At 40.6% G+C, this 24319-nt stretch overlaps 1 protein-coding gene across 1 annotated transcript in view; it reads left to right on the forward strand.

The window, feature by feature from the left end:
* The first annotated feature begins 19721 nt into the window (after positions 1-19721).
* LOC126194890 (mitochondrial basic amino acids transporter-like) overlaps positions 19722-24319 on the forward strand; it is a 268011-nt gene continuing 263413 nt past the window's right edge. The window contains exon 1 of the mRNA XM_049933239.1: positions 19722-19850. The gene's annotated coding sequence lies outside the window, so the exon portion shown is untranslated. The remainder of the gene's footprint in view (positions 19851-24319) is intronic.

The raw sequence follows: 24319 nt of genomic DNA on the forward strand, positions 1-24319 counted from the left end.
TGGATTGGCAAGAACTTTTACCACCACGAAAAACAAGTTCTGCATATTAATAAAATTAGTGCCATTTCAAGTTACTATGTCATGTGACATGTCGATTTAACTGGAATTGTTTCGGGAATTCAGTGCAAGGTGTGTTATTTGTTTGACACCTTACAACATGCCTTAGGGGAGTGAACAGGCGAGAAATAGTCTCAAAGTGGTTCTATGAACCGTCTGCCAACCACTAAGGTGTGAATTGCAGAGTAGTCATTTAGATGTAGATGCAGATGTCTTCGGTCCATAAACCAGGTATTCACCTGGCTGCACATCCAACCGATCTTTATTTCATTTTCACTATGGTAATTATGTCTTCCAATGCAGTCTGCTCCGCATTTCATTTGAATTTTCTTGCCTCTCCTATTAAATCCAATAAGCGTATCTCCTTTGGTGGCTAAACAACTGTCAGATTTTGAATGATTATTGCATTAAAAGCCCATGTGTCACTATTGTAACTCGAAGTGGTAACATACACTGATTGTAAACTTTGTTTTTCAGAAAAATCGTAATTCATCCCTTTGAAATTCTAAAGGCAGCACACTTAAAACGTGAGACGGAAAGTGAAAAGTGACTTCTTCTCGGAGAATTAGAGTTTCCTGTAGAAGCAAAATCGTTTGATAATATCTAAAATACCTATTTTCTTTTTTGTTTGTATATTCTAGTAATTATTCACTCTCTACTTGTTTGCATGGATTTGAAACTAGTTTGAACATGAATCACTAATATTCTGTAATATTATTAAAAGCAATCGATGTCAGTCTTCTGGAAAAGGACATCTTGCTATTATGGAGAAAAAATAACATTGGCCCTGTTATGGCGCAAAGTCGGCCCTGGCACGCCAGTCAGGAATGACAGGGAAGAGAAAGCTGTGAGACGAAGTCAGCCAATCGCACATTGACAGACCTCCCTTTCAGGACAACAACACAACAGCAGTGGTCCCTATGTGAAGAGGACATAAGTGCGGCACCCAACTGGTAATGGCCCACTTCGATAGCAGTGTCAATATTAGGCAGTTCGACAGCAATTCAGGAAAGACTTTTGTCAGTTAGGGATCAACAGTCACAGCAAAGACTGATCATTTCATATGTCGCCCTTTGCTTGCGACACATCTGTGAGATTGTCAAAGTTATTTATTGTATCTCGTCTTATGGTAATAAAACTCATTAATACGAGTTGTTTGTTTGTTTGTATAGTGAACCAAATAGGTAGGATTTCTAGACCGAACAAGATTGACAACAAGGCTGGATGAAACATTGGCGACAAGGTGAACCCAGAGCTCTATTCAGTGTTTTCAGGTGGGCGTTGCAGACATTTTCTTTGTTTGTGTGCTGACTGGCGACGGCCCACTTGAATAGCAGCTTCTATGTTAGTGACTTGCACAGCAGCGTTAACGTTAGGCATTTCGATAGCAGTTCAAGAAAGACTTTTTTCAGTTAGAGATCAGCGGTCACTGCAAAGACTGATTATTTCGTATGTCGCCCTTTGCTTGCGACACATCTGTGAAATTGTCAAAGTTAAGTATCGTATCTTGTGTTATTGTAATAAAACTCATTAATACAGGTTGTTTGATTGCTTGTCTAGCGAACCGAGTAGGCCGGATTCGTAGACACAACAGGCCCAACAACAGGCCCCCTTTCTAAATATCGTAGCTGCGTAGGTAATGCTTGACACAGTAGTATCTCCTAGATTTTCTAGACATTTTGAGGAACTTGGAGTAGCTTTGTACGACAGAAAAGCGTTTTGTGGATACAGTAATGCCAAGCAAGACAAGTGGTCCCTTTTTACACGAGTGCTGTAAATGCCTCCACGTGTTATCAATTTGCAGCTATCAGCCCGAAAATTCCAGCTCACGTTACTGTAGCAACAAAAACCTGCACCTATAACACATGCTAACTCTGCTGTTGTTGCTGGGTGAAAATTTTTCGCATCGCACCTCTGCCGAAGGAAATGAACCCGCTGGGTTTCCTGGTGCGGTAATTCCAGCAGGGATGACAAGACAATGAAAAGATTATCTTTTTAATAACATCAAGAACTACTGCAAAGAAAACTGAAAAAACGTTCTGCATCCTGAAGTAGAATAAAAATCTGAACCAGAACCTCAAGCCAGTGATAATGTGGATCCTGAGGAAGAATCTTACCAAACAGATTTTCCAGAACAACAGAAGAAGGGGTAAAAACACTGTTTTTTAACGATCTTGAAACCCTTCAGACTCAAAAATTTTAGAAGTAGTACACCAAACCTTTAGCCAATATAATTTAAGAGATCTCAGTAATCCATTTTCGGGGGTTTCGTGAATTCAAAATTTTAGGTGGTTTTTGGTCCATTAATGACTTCCAAATCAATTGGTTTAAAAGATTCCATAATACAGCATAAGCATGCCAATATTTTGCCAAAAATACTGTGCAGCGTATACTAATTTTTCTCAATCTAGGGACAAATCATTTGGTTTTAAATTTTTGTACATTATAAAGTGCTATAGATCTCAAAGGTTAAACACTCAATGCGTAATGTTAACTTTAAAAAGTCTGTATTATTCTACAAAGGACATTTTATGGGTAATATATATGCAAAATTGGTTTCTTAAATAAACAATGGTAATAAAGTGAGACTCTAAAATACATTACCTCAAAACACCCACTTTTATCAACAATATTCAACCCGTCGTAGCTCAGTTTTAGAGACAGAAATCTACTGTTTTTTTAGAAATTGTTCAGAATTTAATGCTGAACATAAAAAAGTACAATAGCTCAAAACTCAATATTTTTGTAAAGAAGTCCCTTTTCGCTTTCCGTCTCACAAATACAGGAAGCGAAAAGTTGTCTACTACAACTGGCACAGAAACCAGACTGTAGTTATGATAGCAAAACAAAATGACAGGGACAGAGTAGCTGAGAAGGAAGTAAGACAGGGTTGTAGCCTATCCTCCATATTATTCAGTATGTATATTGAGTAAGCATTTGGAGAAACCTGGGAAGGGAATTAACGTTCAAGAAGAAGAAGTTTAGACGTTTGCTGATGATTTGGTGGTTCTGTCATAGACGGTAAAGGATATGGAACATCAGTTGAATTGAATGAACAGTTTCCTGAAAAGAGGTTATAAGATGAACATGAACAAAAGTAAAACAAAAGTAATGCGATGCTGAGGGATGGAAGTGTAGCAGTAAAGATAGTAGATGAGTTTTATTATTTCGGCAGGAAAAATATGACGATAGTAGAAATATAGATGGCATAAAATGCAGATTCGCAGTAACGAGAAATTCGTTTCTGGTCAAGATGTATTTGTCACATCGAATATAAAGTTTTAAGTGTTGGAAAGCCTTTCTAGAGTGTCGCCTTAACGGAAGTGAAATGTAGCAATAAAAATATCAGATAAGAAAAGAATAGAAGCTTTTGAAATGTGACACTAAAGGAGACTGCTGAAGACTACATAGGTAGCTCAATAACTAGTGAGGTAGTGCTGAATCGAATTGGGATGAAAAGAAATATACCAGATCTTTGCTAAATGCAGTGGTCGGTTGATGGCACACATCCTGCGGCATCAAGGGATTGCCAATTTGGTAATGGAGCCAAGTGTGGGAGTGTAAAACTGCAGACGGAGACAAAGGTTATCATCGTAAGTAGCTTCAAATCGATAATTTGAGTTCAAATGTAATGAGATATCATGCTGGTTGGCATGGATTCCGGAAATTTCGATCAACTGAAACCCAGCTTGTGCTTTTGTCACAAGACATCCAGAAAGCCATAGACAAAGGCAGTGAGGTAAATCCAGTATTTGTTGACTTTCGAAAAGCATTTGATATTTGATTCAGTACCAAGGGTACACTTATTATCGACTGTATGACTGTAAGACTATCAAATGAGATTTTGTGATTGGATTGACAATTTCGTCGTTGTGAGGGAGCAGCATGTTATCTTGGATGGAGAGTAATGGACAGATGTAAAGTAACTTCGTGTGTCCTCGCTGTTCATGTTGTATATTAGTGACCATGAAGACAGTATTAACAGTAACGGCAGAATTTCAGCAGGAGGTGCAGTTACATACACTACTGGCCATTAAAATTGCTACACCAAGAAGAAAGGCAGATGATAAACGGGTATTCATTAGACAAATATATTATACTAGAACTGACATGTGATTACATTTTCACGCAATTTGGGTGCATAGATCCTGAGAAATCAGTACCGAGAACAACCACCTCTGGCCGTAATAACGGCCTTGATACGCCTGGGCATTGAGTCAAACAGAGCTTGGGTGGCGTGTACAGGTACAGCTGCCCATGCAGCTTCAACACGATACCACAGTTCATCAACAGTAGTGACGCGTATTGTGACGAGCCAGTTGCTCGGCAGTAATTGACTAGATGTTTTCAATTGGTGAGAGATCTGGAGAATGTGCTGGCCAGGGCAGCAGTCGAACATTTTCTGTATCCAGAAAGGCCCATACAGGACCTGCAACATGCGATCGTGCTTTATCCTGCTGAAATGTAGGGTATCGCAGGGATCGAATGAAGGATAGAGCCACAGATCGTAACACATCTGAAATGTAACGTCCACTGTTCAAAGTGCCGTCAATGCGAACGAGAGGTGATCGAGACGTATAACCAATGGCACCCCACACCATCACACCGGGAGATATGCCAGTATGGCGATGACGAATACACGCTTCCAATGAGCGTTCACCGCGATGTCGCCAAACACGGATGCGACCATCATGATGCTGTAAACAGAACCTGGGTTCATCCGAAAAAATGACGTTTTGCCATTCGTTCACCCAGATTCGTCGCTGAGAGTACACCATCTCAGGCGCTCCTGTCTGTGAATCAGCGTCAAGGCTAACCGCAGCCAAGGTCTCCGAGCTGATAGGCCATGCTGCTGCAAACGTCGTCGAACTGTTCTTGCAGATGGTTGGTGTCTTGCAAACGTCCCCATCTGTTGACTTAGTGATCGAGACGTGGCTGCACGATCCGTTACAGCATGCGGATAAGATGCCTGTCATCTCGACTGCTAAAGTGCGCGTCATATATCTTGGCGGCCGAGTTTAGGTTCGTTCTGCGCATCTGACGTCACAAAACACAGTCAGCCAATGAACAGAGAACGACGTTGCCAGATCTCGCTGCAGTGCAGAGCACGGACGAGTCTTCAGTTTTAGAAACGTTCAGTCATAAATAAAGTAATAGAACAAAAGCCGTGTCTTGATAGCAGACTTCCTTTTATAGAAAGTTTGTAAAAAGTGTTCTTTATACCAATTGCTTCATATTATATTAATTAATTAAACCAAACAAGCAATGAGACTCCTAATTCAGGCGATAACAAGGGAAGGTGTTTGTATCAATCTCACGAACCTCTTTTTCGCAATAAAGAACAGCGGTAATTGTTTATTTCCTATTGTACTTCGACGAAACATGAGTAATTCATAGTCATACCAATAGTGTTTGTCAGTATTTTGCTTGACATATTACAATCCTTGTGGAGTGTTACTGCCATACGAGCTGCGATAGCGTAACGGTTAAAGTGCTGGGCAGATAAGTGAAAAGTTACGAGTTCAAACCTCGTGTGGTGCATAAATTCTTTATTTAAAAACAATATCGAAGTGTCTTACTTCAAGAATTTTATTCGTTTGAATGGAGTTTTTTGAAATTTCAAGTGCTTTGTCTTTTCATTAACCCTTTCGCTGCTGCAGACACGTGTTCCCCGCATTCCGCGCTGTGCGCGATTTTGTCATCAGTGCCCTGCTTGCCTGTGCAGACACACGGTGTTCCGACTGCTTTGACACACTTTATCATTCGAGTTCACAAAAACTATTTGGCCCAAAAATTTGATTTTTACACATCATCTTGACTGATGCCTTCCGCCCATAAATGACTAAATTTTGTTTCGATGTTCAACGCAGTTATTGTGCAGCATTAAATGTAGTAAACCATTGCACGGAATTTTGAAGAGTTTGCAGAGGTAAAAGTCCATAGCATATACTTTCCGTATGGTCGATTTTAGTTGCCACAATGTTGAGAATGAAATGTGGACAAGATACCTAAATTTCATATAAAATTTGCTGTATAACAATATCTCATTTAATTTAAGTACCACATAGGTGTCGTATGTAATATTGAGAAATATTCCATCTTTCGCGACTGTAATAAAAGTTTTATTTACACCAGGCGCTTTTGGCTTTATTTTAAAGCACTTCAATCAATGAAAGGTATGGTACATACACAATGGTACTCATGTTCTCTTTCTTGTTTTTGTTCCACAGTCGCAGTTTTACCTATGGTACTGAAATATATTCCTCTTTTGCAACTGTAATAAGCGACTTATTTAGACCAGACGCGTTTTTCTCTTTTGAAGCATCTTCAGTGGACAGTATTTTGTCTCCTCCATTGCCATGTCACCTTTCGTAGTTTTGTGCTGCGGTAACACAATATTCAACGTTTTTGTCGGCTGATCAGTGTTTTAGCAAATAAATGCTGTTTGTGTGTGCCACACACAAAATTATATTTGACATAGCTCTGAGCACTTCACTGACACACGGTATATTCAAGTCCTAATGTTTTTGTAAGTCCACAGTTTTGTTTAATGTATTTTGTCTACTTCCTTTTGATTGATTGAAGTGCTTTAAAATAAAGCCAAACGTGCCCAGTGTAAGTAAAACTTTTGTTACAGTCGCGAAAGGTGGAATATTTCTCAATATTACATACGACACTTATGTGGTACTTAAATTAAATGAAATATATAGGTATCTTGTCCACATTTCATTCTGAACATTGTGGCAACTAAAATCGACCATACGGAAAGTATACTCTATGGACTTTACCTCTGCAAACTCTTCAAAATTTCTTGCAATGGTTTACTATATTTAATGCTGCATAATAACTGCGTTGAACATCGAAACAAAATTAAGTCATTTATGGGGCGAAGGTATCAGTCAAGAAGATATGCAAAAATCTAATTTCTGAGCCAAATAGTTTTTGTGGAATCGAATGATAAAGAGTGTCAAAGCAGTCGGAACACCGTGTGTCTGCACAGGCGAGCAGTGCAGTGACAAAATCGCCCACAGCGCGGAATCCGGGGTGCACGTCTCTGTAGCAGCGAAAGGGTTAATGCGGCCGTGGTGGCTTTACTTCATGAACTGCGCGCTCCCCCCTAAACGTAAGCTTGCGAACTATGCTATACTATGGCGCTGCTTCTATTGGCGCATGCGTCGTGTGCAACTGGCAACGCAGCAATCTCCCGCGTCTGGGCGGGCATGCGCGAGCCGCCAAGATAAAAGAATTGAACTATAGTAATACGAGGCCGTTGGGATCCAGCACGGCGTTCCGTATTACCCTCCTGAACCCACCGATTCCATATTCTGCTAACAGTCATTGGATCTCGACCAACGCGAGCAGCAATGTCGCGATACGATAAATGTCAATCTCGATAGGCTACAATCCGACCTTTATCAAAGTCGGAAACGTGATGGTACACATTTCTCCTCCTTACACGAGGCATCACAACAACGTTTCACCAGGCAACGCCGGTCAACTGCTGTTTGTGTATGAGAAATCGGTTGGAAACTTTCCTCATGTCAGTACGTTGTAGGTGTCGCCACCGGTGCCAACCTTGTGTGAATGCTCTGAAAAGCTAATCATTTGCATATCACAGCATCTTCTTCCTGTCGGTTAAATTTCGCGTCTGTAGTACGTCATCTTCGTAGTGTAGCAATTTTAATGGCCAGTAGTGTATAATGAAGTACTGTCTGAAAAAACCGCACAAAAATAGATCTTTATAAGATTTCAAAGTGGTGCAAAGATTGGGAGCTCGCTTTAAATGTTCAAAATGTAAAATTTTGCACTTCACAAAACGAAAAATAGTAGTATCCTATGACGACAATATCAGTGAGAGACAACTGGAATTTGTTAACTAATGCAAACATAAGTGTGCAACGATATGTTGGGATATGAAATGGAGCGAGCGTATAGGCTCAGTCATAGGTAAGTTCTTTGGTTCAATGGTAGAATACTTGAAAAATACAACCAGTCTACGAAGGGGACCGCATACAAAACACTCGTGCCATCAATCCTAGAATAGTGTTAAAGTACCGAGTGATCAAAAAGTCAGTATAAATTTGAAAACTGAATAAATCACGGAATAATGTAGATAGAGAGGTACAAATTGACACACATGTTTGGAATGACAAGCGGTTCTATTAGAACCAAAAAAATACAAACTTTCAAAAAAATGTCCGACAGATGGCGCTTCATCTGATCAGAACAGCTATAATTAGCATAACAAAGTAAGACAAAGCAAAGATGATGTTATTTACAGGAAATGCTCAATATGTACACCATCATTCCTCAACAATATCTGTAGTCGAGGAATTATGTCGTGAACAGCACTGTAAAGCATGTCCGGAGTTATGGTGAGGCATTGGCGTTGGATGTTGTCTTTCACTATCCCTAGGGAAGTCGGTCGATCACGATACACTTGCGACTAACCCCAAAGCCAATAATCGCACGGACTGAGGTCTGGGGACCTGGGAGGCCAAGCATGACGAAAGTGGCGGCTGAGCACACGATCATCACCAAACGACGCGCGCAAGAGATGCGTTTTTTTTCTGTTCTATTAAAACCCCATGTCATTCCAAGCATGTGTGTCAATTTTTACCTCTCTATCTACATTATTCCGTGGTTTATTAAGTTTTCAAATTTATACTGAATTTTTGATCACCCGGTATGTGGACTCTGTACCCGTAGGATATCGGACGTAAACAAAGAAGGGCAGCAAGGATGACCACAGCTTTGTTTGACCGATGTGAGAGCGTCACGGAGATGCTGAAGAAGTTGAACCGGCAGACGCTTGACGAAAACCTAGCCCGAGAAATACATGAAATGTATTCGTAGTGGTGAATATGGGCTGCATCAGCTGTATAATGGAATGAAACCAATGAAAATTTGCGTCAGAAGGGGACTCGAATCCGGATTTCCCACTTATTGCGAGCGGTCGCCTTACCATTAGGCTATCTGAGCACGACTCGCGGCCGGGCCCAAATTTCCATAGGTCGTCAGCCACGTGTCTACAACCTGCAGCCGTACATCCATTTTGTATATTCCTCTACAGCGGACACATTTCAATTCAAAGTCACTTGCTCCGTTTCGACAGATAAATACGAAGCTGCAGTGCCTGTGTCGCTCAGAAGTACGATGCAAACTTACTTCGGACATGCTTATACGTTCGAGGGAACTTTGCATCGTCCTTCTGAACGACAAGGAACCTCAATTTCGTATATAACCTGAGAAAGGCTATACGCAAAGTTTCAAGAACTAGCTTTGAGTGACGAATCTCTGGAGGTACTATAACCCCTATTATCTCTCCAGAAGTGATCTTAAAGACAAGATTAGACAATTATATCGCACACAGAGGCGCTTAAGCAATCATTATTCCTACCTACACACTTGAAGGGAACAGGAAGAAACCCCAATAAGTGGAAAAATGGGAAGCATCTTCTGCCATGCCCTTTCCAGTTATTTGCAGAGTGTGATGTACTGTAGATGTAGATGTAGGATGTGGTTGTTAATAAGAAGTCGAGAGGCTTACACAGATAGATAAGCGTAGAGAAATGCATCCATCCAGTTTTCGGACTGTAGATCACAGCAGCGGCTGTAGTGGATATTCATCAACCACCATTCCTGCCAGTATTTTACTTCCTGGTGGATGAGATTCCATTGTTGCCTGTTGTGCTTTTCAATATGAAGGCTGGTTTGATTCAGCACTCGACGCTACTCTACCCTGTGCAAGCCTCTTAATTTCCGGTAACTACTGTAACTGCATCCTCTTGAACCTACTTAACTGTATTCTTCTCCTGGTCTCCTCCTACAATTTTACCTCCCAAACCTGCCTCCAATACTAAACTGATGATTCCTTGATGCCTCAGGTTGTGTCCTCTCAAACAGTCCCTTCTTTTAGTCGACTTTTTTCCATAATCATATTGAGTATTTTCGTATTAGTATGCTATCTACCCATCTAATCTTCAATGTTATTCTGTAGTATCACATTTCAAAAGCTTCTGTCCTCTTCTTACCTGAACAATTATCGCCCACATTTCACTACTGTACAAGGCTACATTCCAGGCTAATAACTTCAGATAAAATTTCCTAACAGTTAAATCTATATTAACAAATCTCTGTTCTTCGGAATCGATTTCCTTGCCATTGGCAGTCTACATTTTATATCCCCTGTACTTCGACTGTCATAGCTATTTTGCTACGCAAATAACAAAACTCTTCAACTACTTTTAGTGTATAATTTCCTCATCTAGTTCCCTCAGCACCACCTGGTTTAATTCTATTACGTTCCACTATCCTTGTTTTGCTTTTCTGGTATTCATTTCATATCCTCCTTTCTAGACATTGCTCATTCCGTCCAATGCTTCTCCAAGTGACATATTAAACGGGTAGTTCAGTAATGTTCACACCTGTCAGCACTTGCTTTCTTTGGAATTGGTTTTATTACATTATTCTTGAAGTCTTAGGGTATTTCACCTGTCTCATACATCTTGCACACCAGCTGAATAGTTTTTGATAGCTGGCTCACACGAGGATATCACTAGCTCTGACGGAATGTCATCTACTCCAGGCGCCTTGTTTCAAGCGCCCTAGGTCTTTCGATGCTCTGTCAAATTCTTCTCGCAGTATAACATATCCCACCTCATCGTCACCTAATCCCTCTTACCTTTCTACAATATTGCCTTCATTTCCATTCTACAGCCCTTCTTTATGTTCCTTCCACCTTTCAGCTTTCCTTTCCTTGTGAGCTCTTGATATTCATATAGCTCCGTCTCATTTCTTGAAAGCGCTCCTTAACTTTCCTCTAATACTGTAATGAAACTTACAGAAGTTATTGTGTACTTGCTCTTTAAATCTTCAGGCGTTCTAGGGGGAGTGACATTTGCGGTGCTTCATATGAACTCGATAGCGTGGTATAATCTCTTCGCCCATCTAACTACGTAACTGCCCGCTTCGCATTCCGCCAGGAGGCGTGGGAACTCTCCACCGCCCCGATTCATTGGCGTTGCCCACGATACTGCTCTCAGTCGTTACCACCAATAACTCGAGGGTGGCCATCTAAGTACAAGTGCTGTCAGTCATGTGGTACGTGGATGCAATGATAATTTACTGAAGTTGAATATGACTTTAGCGGGTGTGCGATTCTCTACTACACCAACTTACATACACTGGTGTCCAAAATTAAAGCAACATACAGCTATTTCCCCATCCTGTGTCTAATTCACGATATAATCATACATACTGTCAACCAGATGTCCGTACGATCGTGTTCTGCACGGAAGATGGCACTCTGGTCAAAGGACAACAATGCCAACGATGACGCCAGGTAGTGTTTGCCAGGTAGCCCGACATTCACAAACACTGCGTATATAGTCACAGACGTTGCAGTATGGCACAGAGAAGATGCCTACCAGACTCTCTGCGGTGGAAGGCCTTAGAAAGAAAGGAAACAGGACAGTCGCAAACTGATTGGGCCCGATGGGTTAATGTAAATCGTTCTGTTGTTTCTCGGATGTGGCGACAGTTTATAGAGATCGAAACTGTATCCCAAAGGTCAGGGCAGGGCCGACCACGTGTGACTTCAGGACCGTTATTAGGCTGTGTGGGTACGACATTACCTCATTAGTACTGCACGACAGCTGCCATGTGAGCTCGCAACATCCACTGGACGCGTTGCATCGAGGCAAACGGGTGTGCAGAAGGCTTCGGCAGAGTGGCCTTTCTTGTCGGAGACTTGCTGTGGGAGTACCTCTGACGCGTCTTCACAGAAAGGAACGTTTAGAGTGAAGTCATCAACATGCCACCTGGACAATCGAACAGTGGGCCAACGTTGTTTTCACAGATGAGTACCGATTTAGTCTGGAGAGTGATTCTCGATAGATTCGCATCTGGAGGGAACGTGGAACACAGTTTTGGGACCCAAACATTGTGTAAAAAGACGTAGATCGGGGATGTGTGCAGGGATTATGTTTACCACTCGAACCCCTCTTCATGAAATTGTACGGGTGAATCGGCAAGGTTTAACTGCTGTCAGGTATCGTGACCCGATCTTGGGGCCTCGTTTGTGGTTGTTGCGAGGTTCTGTGGACGTCGTACTGATGAACGATAATGCTCGACCTCATACAGCCCTAGTGGCTGATGTTTTCTTGGAATCGGAAGATATTGCGCGCATGGTGTGGCCTACTAGCTCTGTCGATTTGAATCCCATAGAGCATGTCTGGAACGCATTATGGAGACGGCTTGCATCACGTCAACATCCACCAATCACTCTCCAAGACTACAGGAACAATGGGCATTACTGCCTCAACATGAGACTGATGACATCATTCACGGCATGTCCCGTCGTTGTCAGGTCTGCATTGCTCAAAGAAGCGCTCACACCCCGGACTGAGCTCATTAACCAGTTGTCGGAATGTGTGTGCAAATCCGTTAAGTTGGAAAAAAGAACATTTTTGTCTACCGTTATGCATGTTGCAGTTGTCTGCGTTCTGTATTCTTTCCATTGTTCTACTTTACTATCCCCTGTTTATACTGTTTTGTAGCAAAATAAACGCAGCCTTGCAAAATTTCCTTTTGTTACTTTAACCTTGGGCACCAGTGTACTTGAGAAGCACGTCTCGCGGAATTTGTGGAACTTTATCTGCTCTTTCTATATACTGAATGTATGGACATAGCGGGATTAGTGATCCGTAGTCATCGGAGCTTGTGGACTTATTGGGTGAGCACCTTAGTGTGTAGACTGCCAGAACAGTTGCGCTGCGCCATAGGGAAGGAAGGAAGATTGGGTTTAACGCCCTGTCGACATCGGTGTCATTAGAGACGGAGCACAAGCTCCGATTGTGTCAAAGATAGGGAAGGAAATCGGCCGTGCCCTTTCACAGGAACCATCCCGGAAGCACCGATTGTGTCAAAGATAGGGAAGGAAATCGGCCGTGCCCTTTCACAGGAACCATTCCGGCATTTTCCTCGAGCGATCTGGGGAAATTACGGAAAACCTAAACCTGGATGGCTGGATGCGGATTTGAACCATCTTCCTTCCCAATAAGGTTCTCTAATCTATGTGTGAAATATTGTTTTAGGTTTGGATTAACCCTGATTTTATTTAAAGAGTTTACTGGTTCCAACTTGGCTAGCTTTCATTGCTAAAATTGTTCATGTCGCAGTTATTCAGGGTAGGTTGTCTTGTTGCTGTCTATCAGATTTGAGCCTGGTGGTAATTTAAAAAATATTATTTGTGCTGGTTGTACTCAGCATTAACGTAAGTTCAACTTTACGACCTGCTTTTTTAGTTTTAGAAATGTAGGCTTTTTTATATTTTTTTCATACATTTTTTTTAACAGAACTAGCCTGAGGGATCGCAAATTAAAGCCAAGCTACGTACTCTGGTACGTTCTCTCTTAGCTTAAATTTGCGTTCTACATAATTCCATCTTTGGTTATTTGTTGCTAACCTCGGCCTCTTGACGTAAACAACCGCTACTTATTTATGAGAGTTCAAGTAGTCTTTCTGTGAATTTCGAAAATGCTATACGAGGGGTGATCAGAAACTAAAGTTACAAAGCTTGCAGTGAAACGTTTATAATTTATTTCATATAATCAATACAGTCAACTGATAGGTTGTTTTTCGACATAGTCTCCACATCCTCCACATCGGTTTAGGTACTTGTCTCTTTGTGGGATGAATTTGAATATAGCTTCCTGGTAAAAGTCCTGTCCTTGGACGATAAGCCACGTTGTCGCGAAGTGTTTCAGCTTCTCGTCTGGAGCGAATCATCAGCGTCCTAGATGCTTCTTCAAGTTGTCCTGTTTTTCCGAATCAGCTTCTCCATGCCGTCTTCAGATCTGTTGGTGCGACGCTGGGTCGGCCACTGCGATGCTCACCGCCGAGTTTTCCTCTAGTGGCTGACAACTTTTGACATCGTTAAGCGACATGCTGACAACAAATTACAGTCCCTTCGTAAACCTCTACCAGCTGCCGATGAATTTCAGCCACGATTACATGTTTCGCCAAAAGCAAATGAGTAACTGAACGGATTTCTTGGCGAGGCCAGTTTTCCAAACGGATCGCCATTTGTTTTTACCTACAACTAGCGTTGCAGACGGCGGCTGGCTGAAACTCTGCACAGTGCCAACAGTAGGTATCAAAATTACTGCACACTATAAATTTGTCTCTAACAGGCGAAATTCTTTGAATATAGGCCTTATAACTAATTTCTGATCACCCCTCGTTTTTCCCTTCATTTTTCACTGTAGTTGTTGATTGGCTGTTGTAATCTGTTGTGTTAACAGGTTGTTAAGAGATGTGTTAACCAAATGTTTATTCATGATTAATGTATTATTTTGGAACATTTGTAAATTGAAATGTTTTTATATCTGTCCTAGTGGTACCTGAATTCATACTATGCTTTACTGGGTTTATTATGAGACAGAATCATCTGAGTAAGGTGGAAATTCACCAAAGGTCACTATTTCAAATATGATATTTTCATGAAATTTAAAACACTAAAAGTTTATAGCTGAATATTTTGAATTGTTATTACACTGAAGTAACTGGTACAGGCATGGTTCTGAGCACTATGGGACTTAACATCTGAGGTCATCAGTACCCTAGAACTTAGAGCTACTTAAAACTAACTAACCTAAGGACACCACACACATCCATGCCCGAGGCAGGATTCGAACCTGCGATGGTAGCGGTCGCGCGATTCCAGACTGAAGCGCCTAGAACCGCTCGGCCACACCGGCCGGCAACTGGTACAGGCATGCACATTCAAATACAGAGATATGTAAACAGGCAGAATACAGCGCTGCGATCGGCAACGCCTACATAAGATAACAAGTGTCTGGCGCAGTTGTTAGATCGGTTACTGCTGCTACAATGGCAGTTATCAAGATTTAAATGAATTTGAATGTGGAGCTATAGCCGGCGCACGAGTGATGGGACACAGCATCTCCGAGGTAGCGATGAAGCGGGGACTTTCCCGTACGACCATTTCACAAATGTACCGCAAATATCAGGAGTTCGGTAAAACATAAAATCTCCGACATCGCTGCGGCTGGGAAAAGATCCTGCACGAACGGATCCAACGACGACTGAGGATAATCGTTCAACGTGACAGAAGTGCAACCCTTTTGCAAATTGCTGCAGATTTCAATGCTGGGCCATCAACAAGTGTCAGCGTGCGAACCATTCAACGAAACATCATCGATATGGGCTTTCGGAGCCGAAGGCTCACTCGTGCACCCTTGACGACCGCACGACAATAAAGCTTTACGTCTCGCCTGGGCCCGTCAATACCAACATTGGACTATTGATGACTGGAAACATGTTGCCTGGTCGGACGAGTCTCGTTTCAAATTGTAACGAGCGGATGGACGTGTAAGAGTATGGAGACTGCCTCACGAATCCATGGACCCTGCATGTCAGTAGCGGACTGTTCAAGCTGGTGGAGGCTATCTAATGGTGTGGGGTGTGTGTAGTTGGAGTGATATCGGATCCCTCGTACCTCTAGATACGTCTCTGATCCTGTTTGACCACCTGCATCCATTCGTGTCCACTGTGCATTCCGACGGACTTGGGCAATTCCAGCAGGACAATGCGGTACACCACACGTCCAGAATTGCTACAGAGTGTGTAACAACAACGACTTTGTACTATTGTACATATAAGTAATTCTTTTCATCTGATTTTACGATAAACTTGTGTAACTGATGTTCTGATTTCATTTCTTTTTGTTTCATGCCATTATGTTAAGAAAACTGTAAATAAGTTTTAATGTGAATATTAATGTTTATGTCAGATGTCAAGTAATATTGTAATAGAACTGAAATGTAACAAATGTTGAAACTGTTGTAAGATGTTTAAAATTGTAACTATGCGTCTGGTCCATGCGTAGGCAACGTGTTAGGATATGTAGAATGCAAACCCTCGGGTGAATACCCGGTCTGTCAGGGAGCGGTAAAAGGTGGATGGCAGGCGAGCGCGGGAAAATGCGCGCGGGCACTGCACGGAACAACTGGCACAGTAGTAGTTGGAGTTTAGCACTGGTTTGTACAACACCTTCTGGAGGGAGGAGGCTCTCCTGGAAAACATAGCTTCACTGAGCCTCGGGTATGCCGTTCCAACGCCCACACAGCATGGCAAAATTCCTTAGGCACTAAATGGAAAAGTATTGCGAATTAAAGTGCCGATACGTCAAGAGCCATAGCTGTGGTTGTATGTGTACGCTATGCTCGATACTAAAGTGCGCGTCATTTATGACGGCGGCCGAGTTTAGGTTCGTTCTGCGCATCTGACGTCACAAAAGACAGTCAGCCAATGAACAGAGAACGACGTTGCCAGAGCTCGACTGCAGTGCAGAGCACGGACGAGTGTCTTCAGTTTTACAAACGTCCAGTCATAAATAAAGTAATTGAACAAAAGCAATGTCTTGATAGCAAACTTTCTATAAAAGAAAGTTTGGAAAAAGCATTCTTTATACCAATTATTTCATATTCTATTAATTAATTAAACCAAACAAGCAATAAGCCTCCTAATTCAGGCGATATCAAGGAAATGTGTATCATTCTCACTAACCGCTTTTTCGCAATAAAGAATAGCGGTAATTGCTTATTTCCTATGGTACTTCGACGAAACGTGAGTAATTCGTAATCATACCAACAGTGTTTGTCGGTATTTTGCGTGATATTTTAAAGTCATCCTGGAGATACATTGAGTGATGTGCTGCATTAGCGTAATGGGTAAGGTGTTTGGCTGCTAAGCAAAACAATATCGAAGTGTCTTACTTCATGAATTTTATTCGTTTGAATGTAATTTTTTAAAATTTCTAGTGGCAACTAAAATCGACCATACGGAAAGTATACACTATGCACTTTTACCTCTGCAAACTCTTCAAAATTTCGTGCAATGGTTTACTACATCTAATGGTGCACAATAACTGCGTTGAACATCGATACAAAATTAAGTCATTTATGGGGGGGGGGAGGGGGGAAGGTATCAGTCAAGAAGATGTATAAAAATCAAATTTTTGGGCCAAATAGTTTTTGTGAAATCGAATGATAAAGTGTGTCAAAGCAGTCGAAACACCATGTGTCTGCACAGGCGAGCAATGCAATGATGACAAAATCGCGCCCATCGCGGAATGCGGGGAGCACGTCTCTGTAGCAGCGAAAGGGTTAATGCGGCCGTGGTGGCTTTACCTCATAAACTGCGTTCAGCCCCCTAAACGTAAGTTTGCGAACTATACTATGGCGCTGCTTCTCTTGGCGCGTACAACTGGCAACGCAGCAATCTCCCGCGTCTGGGCGGGCATGCGCGAACCGCCAAGATAAAAGAATTGAACTATAGCAGACTGAAACTTTTAGTACCGTATTCATATGGATCAGAGAGTGAACTGTGTTTGTTTGGTGCAATAATAACCTAAGTTTTACCAGAACTTTTCCATCATTTAATTATTCTTACAACTAACCTAGACAGGGTCCTTTCCAAACGTTGTGCAATCCGAGTGTCCCGAAATGAAAATTAAAAATTGTGTTAATAAAAATTATTTACAGAACTAGCTATATTAGAATGGTGTTTAAAGAAATGTTTTGTTAATGAACCAGTAAATGAATACCGAATGTCTAACGAAGTCGAAAGGTAACTTTAGTATTGATATAGTAATGAAGTTTATTATTTCGAGATAGATTTAAAGGCATTTAAATGAGTAGTAAATAAGATGAAATGAGTAGTAACTGGAAATCTTGAATGAATAATAAATTCAGTAATCATTTTTTTTTTTTTAAATACAGCGATCATATCAGTTTCAGGGTTCCCCCTTCATTCATTTGAATTCTGAAGTGTTCTAAATTGGTTTGACCAGCAAAAGTTAAAGTCAATATAAAAGTCAAAATTTATCAGTGTTTTATCTTTACCAAATTTGACATTTTGTGTGTGGCATGAAAGTACAATTTCTAGGGTAACCTATGCCCGATTTTAATCAGATTAAAAGACAATATAAAGATTTGTAGTAAACATTATAGTGTAGTGTTATGTATTCATGATTTTCCATATCAGTACTGAACATGAAACTATCAGTTCAATAGATTTTCTGGTTCTAAAATTCTACTATATTATGCAGTGTTACAACTTGTTGTTTTGCAGAACTGCTGAATCGTCTTCACAAATCTCTGTTTGCAATGCGAATTTTGTCAGACATAGGGGATATAAAAATGAAAAAGCTGGCATACTATGCTTATTTTCATTCCATAATGTCATATGGGATTATTTTTTGGGGTAATTCATCAAGCCAAGCTAAAGTTTTCCGGGCACAAAAACGTGCAGTAAGAGTTATACGTGGTGTGAACTCAAGAACATCCTGCAGAAGCCTGTTTAGGGAACTAGGGATACTAACTAATGCTTCCCAATATATTTACTCCTTAATGAAATTTGTCATTAAAAATATATCACTTTTTCAAACCAACAGCTCAGTTCATGGAATCAATACTAGAAATAAGAATAATCTTCACAAGGATTTAAAGTCACTTAGTCTTCTACAAAAAGGTGTGCATTATTCAGGAACACACATTTTCAATAACTTGCCAGCAGCCATAAAAAGCTTAACAACCAATGAAATTCAGTTTAATAGAAGCCTAAAGGATTTATTGGTGGCCAACTCCTTCTACTCCATTGATGAATTTCTCAGTAAAACCAACTGATTTGCATATATATAAAACTTCTGCACAATTTCAGTGCAGTAATGTGTTCATTGTAAATAAGTATTATAGTAGTTGTATTGCATGTTTATTACCTTATAAATAAACAAAAAACTTTTTTATTTTAAATTCAGTGCATTAATAATTGTAAAATGACTCTTTCATATTGTGGTCATTAAAAAATGACAATCATTCCACTTGGGACCCGTGGAATGGTACATTAGCTTATTTGTTTTAGTTGTAAATATTTGTCATGTATTGTTGTTTTTCTGACATGTTCCACATCCTGGAGGACCTCCTCACTACGGATCTATTGGAATGAAGTAAATCTAATCTAATCTAATCTGTATACTAACTTGTACAGGGAAGACACTCAGTTAATGCCTAATTAGGCTGGCGACCGTATTATTGTCACGTTGGTAGCATATTCTGGTTTGCTTTTAATCCGTCCTGACGTATGATTGCGTTTCGAACTTACTTGACGGATCATTGTTAGTACAGAGTGGATGTAAGTCTGATTTGCCACCATTCAGGTACACACAGTCGCTATCTATGCGAAAATCCTTTCTCACTTACTATAGCACAGGCTTTAACGAGTACTGTGTCAGGGATTACAAGTGGCTCCAGGAACACTCTTCTGAGTTTAAACACTTCCGCTGGGCACCAAACTACCCAGACATGAACATTATTGATCACATCTGGGATCCTTGCAACTTTCTGTTCAGAGAAGATCTCCACTCCCTCGTACCCTTACGGATTTATGGACAGCCTCGCTTGCTAATACCGTCGCGAACGTTCAGCAAGATTTTTACCAATGTTCTAATGCCCAGAGACTGTCCTGGTAACAGGTGTGCACGCTGGCCGGACCGTACTGCATGTTGTCCAGCCCAGAGAGCCCGGCATGCGGCTTACGAAACACGTGTCGCCCTCTGGCTGAACTGGCGGCCGAGGGGCTATCTGTCGGCGAGGCGAGGCGCCTCGATAAGAAGCGACGAGCGGTCCCCGACCAAGGCCGGGCGCTGGGCAGCGCGAGTCAGTCCGGGGGTGGACCGCCGGCGGAGCAACCCGACACCGAGACATGACGTGAGTACCGAGCAGCCTGCGCCCACTCTAACCACAGCCACACAGCGCCCTCATTCCATGTCGGTTACTTCCCCAAGCTGACACGACGTCCGGGACGCTCCCATTTTCAGTGGCCACGTTTTCTAATAGCATTTTAAATAGCCTGGGAGACACCAACTGTGACGCTTTCTTCCGAATACCATCTCAGTATCTCAAAGATTTGGAAACCCTTTGAGCTGGTGCCACTTTTCACCAGCGCAACGCAAACAGAAATGTACGACTGTGTTCGAATTCAAACATCAAAACTCGTATTTCTCTTTCTTAGTCCCACTGAATGATGCTCTATGGGCACAACAGTTTTCTTCTAACGGCTAAACTGCATAAAGTGTTCCATGAACTGCCTTGGCTTTCACAAATTTCTGTAGAATTAGTGTCTCACTACAACAGTTGGTTTGGAAGCATATAACAACGTACAAAGTACTGACAGGAGATGCAAAAACTACAGCAAGACACAAACTAGTTCTACCTTTTTTTTTACATTTCTTTCACTTGACATCCGTCACATATTTGGGGAAATGCATAACACAAAGTTTTATTACGACAACCGGTTTCGGTAAAATACCATCATCACGGTATCTGTGTCAACGAAAAGAAAAAGTCAACCCCAGGCAAAATACATGCACAAATTCATCGTAAAGTTAATGGTCAACCCAGAGTAATACTCACGAAAGAAGACTAATACTAATTACTTAAATGTCATTACACATGTTAACATGGAAATTCATGTGAACTATACGTTCATCATCATGGTGCATCTTTAGCGTAACAGTAGATGTTATAACACAGAATAAGCAGTAACCCATTAAACAGCAATTGAAAACTGATGGTGGTGTAGCGAGCGTATACTCCAAAACAGACACCAAAGATGATTACTCACTGAAGCCAACCGTACAGAGATGTACCAGAGTACTGTACTTAGTCAATCTGCACATATTCTTTAACAGTACAAATGTAAGATGACTACTTAATATATAATAATTAAAATTGTCTAATAGTTACTTACAGTGGAACAGTTATACGATAAATTGCAATATATAAGTCTTAAAATTGTTTAATAATGACTTGCCGTGCAACTGTTACTTATTAAGTTGTTATCTTGTACTTGTATTGTCAGAGAATTTATTCAGATCGACCGTGTCGAGTGCTATCATCTCTGCATGTCAGACTTCTAAAACAAGTCATCTTTGGTACCTGTTTTGGGCACACGCTCGCTACTTCACGATCAGTCTTCAATAGCTATTTAATGGGATACTGCTTATTCTGTGTTAGTACATCTACTGATAAAGATGCCATGATGATCAATGTATAGTTCACTTGAATTCCATGCCAATACATATAATGATATTTAAGTAATATTAGTCTTCTTTTCTAAGTCTTACTCGGGTCGCCCATTAACCTTAAGATGTTTGTATTTTACTGAAACTGGCTGCGATAGTAAAAAAGAATGAATACAAGTTTGATTCATGTATTTCCTCAACTAGGCTACGTGTTATGTCAATACATCTGTACTTTATTACACGCAGAAAATGTTTCAGCTACTGCCATCATCAGATCAAAACTCAGAACCCGTGACACAAAGTTCATTTTCCGTTGCAATAAACTCTGGTAATATAGTCACAGCGTTTATTTCCGCCGACACTGAACGTTCTCCTACGAGTTCTAAATTTTGATCTGATGATGGTAGTAGCTGAAACGTCGATATAAATTAAAGTATACGAAGTTAGCTAGGTGGTTTTACTGGCAAAAAGACTGATCTGAAAAGATTTTTCATAGACCGCTATCAGTCACAGATTTTACTGACTACCTAAATCTTGGACCTTGTTTTGATCGCCATCTTGTTTCTGCTCTGTAGTACAGTTGATTATGATGCCGTGTTTTAAGTATCTGTTACAAGTTTATTAGCAGTGGTCAACAAGCTTCAAGGAGCCCTAGCAGTGGATGTAACAGAACGTACCACAAGAAGATAGCTATTTCATATGAACAAACCGAGTGCTTATTTAAAAATTCTTTACTGAACAGAAGTAAATATTTCTCCATATTAGGTTATCCATCTCTTTCTTAACATGACCACAGCACTTGCAAACCTGTACAGAACAACTCTAATATCGATGTGTACGTTTGTCAAACTTTTTTAATTGCCATTCTAGCCTGAGAATGAGTTTTATGTCTCGAAACATGTTGCTTCATTAAATAATTTAAGTAGTCAACAAATTTTGTGACTAGTACCTGTTTCTGAAATATCTTTTCATATTTCATAAACAGACACGGTCGATGAAAACTCACTATGCCTTACAAAAAATACTGATAATAAGTCCCCAGTGCAAATCGATCGTGCCAATGTAGCACCATGAGATTGGAAGTGCTATGTAGCTATTATGAGCATCTATAATTGTGGAACCTCAAGTATCATGGGAGTCAATGACAAAACAACTCATTCGCAAAATTTTCATTATTTGGCAGAAAATTCAATTAAAATTTTTAATGAAACATAACGAAATTGTTGCGTTCCTTAATGAATCATTGACAAAAAAGTCAAACAGAAAAACGGCACATATAGTTAGATTTCAAATAGATTATCCTGAACTGTAATCCTAATTTTATTGTTACGTTACAGACACGTGAAAGTTCGCACACTGCCACAAGGGTATTAAGTAGAGAATCTCTGGCCTCCCAGAAGTATTATCAAGAGACACGAGAAATACATTGGAACGACCAGTCAGTGTTGGCAAAAATACGTTTGAAAACAGTATTAGAATGCCCGTTTATTTTTTTTTATTGACGCATGCAATACTTCGCTTTCACATCACAACTGAGCGTTAACATTGTACAATAATATAACAGTAACTTCGACTTGCTGTAAAATTATGTACATTTAATCTACTGCTTCAATATTATGGGTTTCAAAAATGGTTCAAATGGCTCTGAGCACTATGGGACTCAACTGCTGTGGTCATCAGTCCCCTAGAACTTAGAACTACTTAAACCTAACTAACCTAAGGACATCACACACATCCATGCCCGAGGCAGGATTCGAACCTGCGACCGTAGCAGTCGCACGGTTCCGGACTGCGCGCCTAGAACCGCGAGACCACCGCGGCCGGCTATTATGGGTTTTCTTCAGCAGTTAAACAATTTGTTTTTGAATGGAAACGTATAGAACAACATACTTAATAGATTTGGATGCATTATTATTTTCAACGTTTTGAATAAATCACATATTTTTGAAATGTTCTGGGTACATTATTGACTGGAGATCATCAAAGGGCGTTGTCTCAATCCTAGTTTTTATTCGATAGGCACATGTGCTACGTTCCTAGAAAGGCAACCTGCACAAACGACGTTTGGAGGTCGAATACATATAAAGAAAATAAAATAGTGCTATGAAGGCCTATGTAAAAAAGCAAAGAATACTGAAACTGCTATATGGTCACTAAAATTTTTTCAAGGCAGGTGGGTATAGCAGGTCACTCGCCGGAAATAGAAAGTATTACAAGTTGTAAAAAATATTCACAGGGGAAATCATATACATATAAATATAAAACAAAGATAGAAAACAATTTCGGGGAGTAATATGAGTACTCTCAATTTTCTGCATGAAAAACTTCGTTACCAAAATGTCACATCAGAAATAAAAAAATATGGTTCTGAAATAAATGAAATAGTGGTATAATTAGATGCAAAAGCGGTACAGAGAGCAAAATGCGCGAATACACAAATACAAACAAACACCCACACACACACACAAAACTACGTCTTCCTCCGATACAACAAACAAACACCCACACACACACAAAACTACGTCTTCCTCCGATACAACACACACACACACAAGCACACACACACACACACACACACACACACACACACACACACACACACTCTCATACAAACACACAACTACGTCTTTCTCCGATCCAAGCCACAAAAATAATACTGCTGTCACAACCGGAATTAGAATAGCTCTTAGATGAGTTAGATAGAAAATCTTGTCAAATATTAACATTGTAATGCACGCTATCTGGAGGAGGCAGAGGGATGGAGATTGAAACGAGCGAAAGAGTCAGGCCTCCATTTCTGAAATGGCTTCTATGCAGTTTCGCAACACCGCTTGGTAACAGTATGCAGGAGAAAAACATGCAGAATTCCAAGAAATGACTGGCAACTCTTCCTTCTTGCATATCTTAAATCGGAAGCAAATTCGGCTTTAAGAGTGATAAAAGTTTGCAAAAATATTGTTCTGTGGCTTTTTTACAAATTTTGAAACCGGCTGCGGATAAATCTCTTTGGATCTTATCGCCTACATTTGCTAAATTTTCGTTTCAATTACAGTTTACAGTTCCGGTAGCACAGACGACTACATCATGAAGTTACCTATGAACGTCACACTTTTCTGCTTCAGTCACGTTTTAATATCTAAATTTAGTTTAGCA

The sequence above is a fragment of the Schistocerca nitens genome, chromosome 7 (genome assembly GCF_023898315.1).
Source record: "Schistocerca nitens isolate TAMUIC-IGC-003100 chromosome 7, iqSchNite1.1, whole genome shotgun sequence".
NCBI classification, from domain to species: domain Eukaryota; kingdom Metazoa; phylum Arthropoda; class Insecta; order Orthoptera; family Acrididae; genus Schistocerca; species Schistocerca nitens.